Raw genomic sequence first — 10,167 nt, forward strand, 5'->3', positions numbered from 1 at the left:
CCTGGTAGGATAGCAGCATTTTGTGAAGGTGCACCAAAATGAGACTTTTTTTCAAGCTTGCTGTTGAAGAATTGAAAAACTAAATTGTTCCCAGCATTGGGGTTTGACTGTAAATAAGTCATACCCTAGAAAGTGAGAAAAATTGGATGGAAGTGGAAGAAGACACCTACTTTCAGGACCCCTCATGGAAAGGGACAGTCCTAGGGCTGTGTAGGCCATCTGCGGAAATTCCATCAAGTCACAGAAGACATATGCTTACCTGGGAGAAGGGCCAGGGTTGGATGAACTACATGCCAAACAGAAGGGATGAGGCAAGGGTGTGGATGGCAGAAGCAGTGGGATTTGGTGGTTAAGGTAGGCAGCTCAGGATATAAATTAACAGACACTAAGCCCATGGTGGCTGTTCCTCTTACATGTGGCCCGGGGTATCTTGCTGGAACAGGAGCTGGATTGAGTAGAAACTTTGCTCCCAGGAGGTTGACTAATGTCCACAGTTCCGGCAGCTAAATGGCAGATCAAGGAATGAACATCTCTTACAACCTCCTCCTGGTGTGCCTTTCTCTATTACAGAGTATGGAAAGCTGAAAACTATATATTCCAGACTTCCTTGCACCAAGATAACCAGAGGCACTTGTGTGAGACCTGAATGTAGAATCAAGTTCTGCAAGGAGGGAAGTGGCAAAATGCGAGGCATCTTTTTTGTGGATGTGGTTCTAGTTAGCATGTGATGGCTCTGGAACCAGCTCCCCCCGTGGTGGCTTCTTGACCCCCAGTTAGACATGGAGTGATGTGTGATCCTGGAGCCAACAGGGGTACACTAGCTTCCTCATCCACCAACATTCTAATTATAGAAAAAGTCCCTATGCTTTTAGTCAGTTTTCTTCCAAAAGTCATTTCTGGAGACAACCCTAGACCCTGCTTCTCTAACTCTTCCAGAAACTTGGAAGTGCCTAATTTCCTATACTAAATCCCTTTCTATTTATAGTCAAGGGGACCCTGACTGCTACCAGAGCCCTCTCATTTGACCAGGTATTCCGGATAATCTTTCTGGTGCCTGGAAGCAAAAATCAATACTTCCTAAACCAGAAATATATGTTGAAATAGTAATAGTTTGTTTTTCTCTGCTCCATACTCTACCTTACCTCCCTTTTCAAGCATCAAGGATAACATTATTTTGAAATGATACCCAGAGGAAGCCAACACAAAGACAACTAACAGTCATTTTCTTGACTTTGGGGTTGTTAAACAGACTTGCAAATCTTTGTTTGAGAGCACAGTCTTGAAGGCCAGTACACTACTGATTTACAAGAGCTGGGTGCGTGGGAGATAAATAATTTTGATTTTGAATTCTAAAAAAATGGCTTGGCTCAGAAGGAACAAGGATAAAGACTGGAGAACCAATGGTATAGAGTTTATACCATAAAATAAAGAGTTTGAAAAAAAAGTATGATGTCATAAAGTTTTTCTTATTTAAATGAAGTAAGAGTCCAAAAACTGTCAGCAGGAAGGGAAAGCTAGAGGGGAATTAATGAGAATCTGGATACCTCCTAGATCCCCAAGAACGTTCTCAGTGCTCCTGCCTCAAGTTTCAGGGGCTGCATATGTGATGGGAACCTAAGACATGTTTTTAGAACCATCATGAGAACAGAGGATGTGTCTTTGTGGTCCATTTTTCAGAGCGTAACCCAGAAGATGCAAGCCTCACCCAACATTGCTTCTGAATGGTAGAGTGGCAATGTCATTGGACGTTGAGGTAGATGTGCTTGGGAGCAGCTTCACACAATCAGCACTGCTCAGCAGAGGGAATTGACTGAGAAGCTAATGAGGCTTATGTTCAGGGCCTCTCACAAAGCCTGGGGATGGGCCCAGCTGTGTGCTCACAAAGAGCAAATCTCAGGTGCAATCAGTGAAGATAACTGTTTCTTTCTTCTCCACCTGCCCCTCCATCCATCTTCCCTTCATGTTGGGTGGCACTGGAGTGGCATAAAGTGCTTGGGATCTGTATTAAAAAAACCTGTGTTAAGGATACATCCCAGTTGAATATGTTGCGATACATTTATGTAGCTTGCAGATGCTTCTTGTATCACCAATCCTGTGTAGGAAGAGCCTCCAGGAATAATACTACTCCTTTAAACTATGCTAAATTGTCTGGAGTATTAAGAGAAGGACAAAGAGTCAAAGGTCATATGGTAATATAAATATGTACCATGGTGCTCAGAAGTACTGGAAATACACGGGTAGAGAAGGAGAAACAATATCTGTACTGATACTACCAACAGAGAGTATATCTCTGTGTGAAGACATATGGTTTATCAACTGAGACAGAGGTAAGACTTATTATCTTTCCTGTCTTTTAAAAATATATATTCTGAAAGTTGTCATGTAAGAGGCAATTGAAAAATATGCAAAAATACCAGACAAAAGAATCACCAAGTGAACTAAGACAGTTTTCTATGTTAAGCAATTCTTAAAAGAGTTGTCATTTCCTGACATAGGGAAGATTGGAGGAAGAACACATTTTGGGCAAGGAAATAAAGAATTCATTTTTGCACATATTCAATTTTGCACATATTAATTTTGAGATAGATATTAGATATCAAAGTAAAGATTTCAAGTAAGTAGTTGGGTATAAAAGAGCTGAGTTCAGAGGGGAGGATGGGGAGAGAGAGAAAAATTGGGGAATCATTGATGTATAAATGTCTTTGAAGCTCTGGGCCTGGATGAGATCACCTAGTGAGTGAGAATATATAGAAAAAAGAGATATGAGACACGAGGCTAGGGATACTGGGATATTTGGAAGCCGGGGAGATGGGGAAGAAGCAGGCTAGGGATACTGGGATATTTGGAAGCCAGGAGATGGGGAAGAAGCAACAAAGGAGTTGAGGAGTGGCTGGAGTTGAGGAGTGGTACCACATAAATGGAGAGAGTTCTTCTATAAATGGAGATAGTTCCTCCATTTACGTGACAACTTCCCATCACCAGCTGGGGGCTGAAGGAAGCTGTTGGAATTCTTTGCATTAGAAGATTTCCTATCATTTTTTTAGGGGACTCATCATTCCTCAAAGTGCTGATTGGGAACTGTAGTGGAGCTGGTGCTGAGTGATTTCTATTCTGACTTCAGCCTGACATATTTTCAAAGCACGCACCCACCACAGAGAGTGCATTGTTCAGAGCGGTCTCCATAGAAACAACTCCTGTTTTGCCCAACCTACTGCTTTATCTTCCTATCTAGGTTGGACACCTTAGTTTTAGTTGTTTCCCATTTGTAATCCCTGTGCAGACCCACAGCCTTTATAGGTTGACTAACTCCTTTACAAGAGGCCCAGCAGTTTTTGCTACCTCCAGTGGCCAATAATATTCCATATTGAGTTCTTAGCTCCCACAAAACAGAGGACCCTGTTATACAGCAGGAAGAGGAGGCAAGCAGGCAGATAACCAGGTGAGAGTTTGCATCCTCAGAGGGCACGGCCTCCACCACTTCCTTACTGGTTCCCTCAGACCTTTTACTCGATGTTCACAGGGGCTTTGAATTGTAAAATGAGAGGTCACTTTACACGTTAATGTCCAGGCAAAGCAGTGTCAGAAAAACCAATACCCAGGAATGATGAGGAAATGGAAACCACAGAAAATTAACTTTCAATAAAAAGAAAAGAATTTTCTGCTTGCCTGCTGAACTGAAAGTGACAGGAACTTGCTTCTGGATTTATGCCCAATGGATTTCAAGACATCAGATATTTTTAAGGATAAAGTCTTGATCCAGAGGATTCTATACGACAACTTAGACCAAGTGGATATTTATTGGAGGTGTGTGTCCAAGAACATGTTAATCCAAGAACCATTCCCAAACAATTCAGGCAGGCAGGACATATTGTGTACCAATTCTATAGTCATAAACTTTAAAATCTTGATGAGTCAGGTTATTTAAAACATAAATAATGATAACTGGCTAAGAAATAGTAGAACTTGAATTGTATTGAGTAGTAATGACAGAAAAAATTTTTTAAGTTTGAGAATTATACCCCAAAAATGCTCTGAACCAAATAATTGTATTTAAAATCCATTCAATCCTTTAAGGAACAGGCAGTTCCCATACCATATACAAAATGTCCTGAAAATATACTAACATAAAAGCTACTTACTTCATTATATTAAGATAGGATAATTTCTGCTACTGAAACCTGAAAACTATAACACACGCACGGAAGAAAATACACAAGCCACATCACCTACATTAACACATTTAAAAATTTCAATAAAAGAGTGATCTGATATCATTATAGTAGTCCTTTCTGGACCAAAGTGGTCTCTTCTTCAAGTCATACTCCCTGGGTTCCTGGCCCTAGACCTATGGGGCTACATCAAGAACACAGATGAGCCAGAGTGTCACAGGTTCTTGAAAAATGGGCCGTACGTCTCAGAATTATCTGAGCCAGCCCAGCCCTACCTCCTATTTCTGTTTATATTCGAGAAATTGCAGACTATGAACGTTTATCATGATGGTGGAAGAATAAAGGGTGGGAGGGACAAGAGGGCAAAAGTGCTCAGGCTACCTCAAAATCCACACCTACGGGTTACAGAGACTGGGGACAGAGAGTGAACATAGGACAAAGAGTCTGCTTTTCTATTTTCAGGGTGTGTCTGTATAATTAAGTGAAGTCTTTTTTGTTTTTGCTTTGTTTTAAACATTAATTCAGTGGCATTTCCCTTGTAATCTGTAAAACTTCCACTAACATTCTGGCATTAGTCTGCCTGTTACTTTGGTGTTGTGTATTTCTTTCTTTTTTTTTTTTTTTTTGAGACAGAATCTCACTCTGTCACCCAGGGTGGAGTGCAGTGCTGCGATCTCGGGTCACTGCAAGCTCCCCCTCCTGGGTTCACGTCATTCTCCTGCCTCAGCCTCCCGAGTAGCTGAGACTACAGGCACCCGCCACCATGCCCAGATAATTTTTGGTACTTTTAGTAGAAATGGGGTTTCATCGTGTTAGCCAGAATGGTCTCGATCTGCTGACCTCGTGATCCGCCTGCCTCAGACTCCCAAAGTGCTGGGATTACAGGTGTGAGCCACCGCGCCCAGCTGGTGTTGTGTAGTTCTTTACATTTCCTTATTGCATTATTTATGGCAAAGTTTGAAGGAGCCATAGAGGAACTGCTGCCCAAATGCCATTTTGAGCTGGAAGTTGAGGCCACTGGATTTTTTTTTAACCGAATGGGTTCACCCATTCTTATTAAAGCCACTACTTTTTTAGGATGCAGCCTTGATACCCAGAGGATGCCAAGAGACATGAGGTGGCCAGTCCAGCCTGAAATGCGATTTCCCTCTGGCGCACTAGTTGCTCTCCCTAACCCTGTCAGGAGCCTGACACTTCATGTTCCTTCTTATTTCTGACTTGGCCATGTTTTATGAGCTCAGCTTATTGAATTAGTATTTCCACTCCCTTCCCAGTTATGTGTTATACATTCTCCAAAGGGTATGGCTAATAACAAGGTTGGAGCTAGAAATGTGTCCTCAAGCAAGAATCCCTTTGTGTCAACCACAAAATAAATATGGCTGCAGCTGCTGAAAAGAGAAAAATGTCAAGATTTTCCTTTATTTCCTAGAAAGACCTGAACCCCTGGGGGAAATCAGCCTAGTTCAAGCAGACACTTTTCATTAGGTAAAAATAATTAGCCCAAGTGCGTCTTGTTCTTGTTTGGAAAAGCAAGATTTAGGAGACATGCCAAAAACCTTAATAACACTCTGGATGTAATCCAGAAGAAAGGGGGAGGTCTCCTTATGTTGAGGACCCTGATTTCGCAGGCCTTGCGGTGGGATCAGGTGGTAAATACATGAATATATTACTTCCCAGATTCGCTTTGAGCAGGAACAGGGAGCAGAGCCAGTGTGAGTAAAGAAAACAGCAAAGAAAAATTTGCAGCTTGCAGCCTGCATCTCTGGTTATCAGGCTGCTGTGCCTGCTGTCAATGAAAGGGGACGTTGCTCTCCTCCCTCGGCCTCCTTGCAGCCTTTCCTTGCTCTGCAGCCCAGGACGTCACCAGCATATAATCAATAGCAGCCCGCAGGCCACACGGGTGGTCCTCCAGTCCCTTGAGCATTTAGTGGCACTAATCAATGCAGTGTTCCCACTAATGACGAGAGACAGCTGCCCTTGATTGACCTAGGTCACAATAGTTGTGCCACCTTGTCCTGCCATTTGGGTCCCGAGAAACTATTACTTCAAAGATAGTATAATATAGTGCTTGCTGTGTTTATTCTTTAGGTTTACTTTCCCTTAACTCTAGAGTGAATCCTCTTTGCTGTTTGCTGTCTTTTCTCAGATGCCTTGGTGTTGAGACAACACACAAGGACGTGGTAAACTGAAAAGCTGGACCACTATACAGCTGATGTTATCCTGGACAACCCGTAATCTTTCCTACTGCTCTGCATTCCATCTTAGCCCCTTTTCCACCTCTTTCCACATCTCCCTGTTTCTCTAAAATTCTGGGCAAAATACATCATCAGCTAATTGCCTTTGCTTCTTATTTGTAAAAAGGGATTCCAATATTTAAAGAGGAAATAGTGTGGTTGAGGGTAATGCACACACATTTAGGAAACATCAAATGCAGTCTTCAGGCCTGGCCTTGCCATTCAGTAACTGAAGACTTGGTAAAGTCATTGAACCTCTCTGAACCTCTGTTCCCTTATTTGTAAACTGGGAAACAAGTCATTACAATGCTGAGTCATCTTTCAGTGACAATGTATGCATGGTGCTTAACATCATTGCTATTACCATCACCAGCTGATTTGTGTTATATTCCTTTTTTTGGTGAAAACTAAATGAGATGTGAAAGTACATTGAATATATTGATAAATAAGTTTTAAAATATTTGCCTACTTTTGGCCAGATGTGGTGGCTCATGCCTGTAATCCCAGCACTTTGGGAGGCTAAGGCGGGTAGATGACTTGAGGTCAGGAGTTTGAGACCAACTTGGCCAACATGACGAAACCCCCATCTCTACAAAAAATACAAAAGTTAGTGGGGTGTGGTGCTGCGCACCTGTAATCTCAGGTACTTGGGAGGCTGAGGCAGGAGAATCACTTGAGCCCAGGAATTGAAGGTTACAGTGAGCCAAGATCATGCCATTGCACTCCAGCCTGGGTGATGGAGTGAGACTTTGTCTCAAAAAAAATTGCCTAGTTTTTACATATAGTAATGTTACGTGCATTATAACAACTTTTAGTCTCTCATGACATCCTATATAAACCTTTTTAAATGCAGTGCTATATTGATTTAAATAACACATGTTATAGGGGAACTATATATTTTTATGAATCATTTTGATCATTCTATAACTAGTTATAGCTTCTAGGCTATATTACATGGTACGTTTTTGGTTTCAAGTGAAGGAAACTAATTTCCTATATAGTGGTCCCCCTTATCTGTGGGGAAACACCTAGGACTCTTATTGATTGCCTGAAATCATGTTTAGTACCAAACTCTACATACACTGTTTTTCCCATGTGATAACCAAAATAGATATCAGGTGACTAATAGGCAGGTGGCGTATACAGGGTAGATAGAGTGGACACAGGGGTGATTCATGTCTGGGGCCAGACAAAGCACCGTGGCGAGAGGTTTTATGGTGCTATTCAGAATGGTGCACAATTTAAACCTCATGAATTGTTTATTTCTGGAATTTTCCATTTAATATTTTCAAACTTTATCTGACCATGGGTAACTAAAACCATGAAAAGCAAAACCACAAATAAGGAAGAACCACTGTATTTTACACACACACACACAGAATTATATGTATAAAATATGTGTCTAGTGACCCTTGAACAACATGGGTTTGAACTGTGCAGGTCCACTTATTCATGAATGTTCTTCTACCTCTGCCAACCCTCAGACAGCAGGACCAAACCTTCTCCCTCCTCTTCCTCAGCCTACTCAAGGTAAAGACAGCAAGGATGAAGACCTTTATGCTGATGAACCACTTTTAGTTAATAAATAGGAAATATATTTTCTCTTCCTTATGGTTTTTATTATTAACATTTTATGTTTTCTAGCTTACTTTACTGTAAGAATACAGCATGTAATACACAAAATATACGATATATGTGTTAATTGACTATGTTATTGATAAGGCTTTTAATCAACAGTAGGCTATTAACTTTTGGGGGAGTCAAAAGTTATATATAAATTCTTGACTGTGCAGAAAGTTGGTGCCCCAATCCCTGTATTGTTCAAAGGTCAACTGTACTTACCTATTCATATATATGAACTATACATAGAATTATACATAGAATTCTATATAAGTATATATAGAGTGTGTGTGTGTGTGTGTGTGTAAAGAACAATGCAGAGGTAGCTTACACAAATGCTGAAAAAATTGCGGAAACTAGGAATTCGGACCTTGGGATTTGAAATTGGGGATTCGGTACCACTAGTATTGTCCTTGTCCAGTTCTCGTCTCTTCTCCACAGGGTGGAAACCACGGTCACTGGTGTGGTTACCAAGCCACAATCAGCCGGGAAAGTGTATTTCTCCCAGAGTCTGCATGAGTCACATGCCCATGCCAGAAGAAATCACTTCCCTGGGCAATGGGGGCTCATGGTTGGCCAGGACTGGTGAGAGGTGAAGTTCTTACTAGAAGGCGGAAGGAATATTTCTTAGGCAGATAAGTGCAGCTACCATAATCTCTTACATTCCACTTCATGGCTGCCGGGGCTTACACTTACTGTCTTTATTTCCATACTTACAATTCCAGAATTCCTAGTGTAACACAGCTATCCCATGTGAAATCATATATGCATGCCTCACCACCCCTAAAAGGGGTAGCCTCGTCTAGCCTGAGACCTGGATGCTGGCTGATGGGCATGTACAGATACGGCTTCTTATAGTCAATTTATGGCTAATTGGTCAACGTAACCATCCCCAGCACAGTGAATAACCAATAGTGAAGGGAAAACAGGAAAACCACAACAGGAACTCTCATCTGTAAAGGGGGAACATGAAAACATATGAGATGTTCTCTGCTGGTCTATTGCAGATCCTCTGCATCTGCGCTTGGTTGGCTGGTCTGGCTGCCCTGATTCTCCTGCTGGGAGAACTTTCCCTACTTGTTGACCTCCAAGACCATGACTGGGAAACATGTAAGGATATTTCCTCATCAGGGAGCTGCTTTAGCAATGCCCTTCCTGTTGACATGATTTTGGAGCCTGGGAATTGTTTTAGGAGTGGAGTATTATGGGCTGCTTCTTTCTAAGCTGGGTTTTCTTTGTCACTTTAACTTCCTTAAAACCCTACTAAGCTGCCAGTCTATTCAATTCCTAGGAAAACTTACAGCTAGTAACCAAAGCAATAGATTTTTAAAATCATGGTCCTTAACTTCAGATCTTACTCATTCCTTTGCAGTTTTCATCTCTTAGCAACAGGTCTGGGGGCTCTGTCCACTGGACCAGACCTCAGCCTGTCACTGCCATGGTGCAGGATGAAGCAGTGAGCCCTGGTGGGAGGTAGAACCAAGCTCCCACTCTTACATAAAGCATCAGAAAATAAAGGCACAGCAACAGCCTCATGTGTGGGAAGGGGGACAGGGGACTGGTCAGGCTTTGCCCACTTCTGAGGACACTCCCATCCCCCTGTCTTACAGATGCTCTGTTCCCACTATCGCCTTGCTTTTATTCACAAACAGAATTTAACTCCTACCCTCACTGGTCCTGGATTGCTGGGCACAGGAGAAAGATCAGCTGCATTCTGCTCTCTTTCTGCTTCTATTACATGGGTTAAGTTGGACAAGGGCTTGTTTCTTTCTTGCAAGGTCTTCCTGCAGGCCAGAAGTGATATGTAACTAGTACGCCTGTAGGCCCAAAACTGTTTATAAATATTAAAAAACCTACAGCCTTAAGCTTCTTTCCAGTATCTAAACTACCCTCTACCCTTCTCCACTGCCCTGGCCCTTCCCCAGGACCTCCTGAGGACATCACAATTAGCAATTAAGGGGCTGGTGTGAGCCAGTCAGGGCCTTAGGGCCCAGCTGCTCATCCCACATCCATTCTGATTGGTGGATTGAGAGCTGTATGAGCTGTTGAAGGTATTTTGAATATCACTCCTGCTGAAAGCCAAAAGTAGTCAGTATCCATTAAGAATCAGAAATTTTCTGCCAAATCCCCTGCAGTTCCATGTA

Source organism: Piliocolobus tephrosceles, chromosome 15 (assembly GCF_002776525.5).
Source record: "Piliocolobus tephrosceles isolate RC106 chromosome 15, ASM277652v3, whole genome shotgun sequence".
Classification (NCBI taxonomy): Eukaryota; Metazoa; Chordata; class Mammalia; order Primates; family Cercopithecidae; genus Piliocolobus; species Piliocolobus tephrosceles.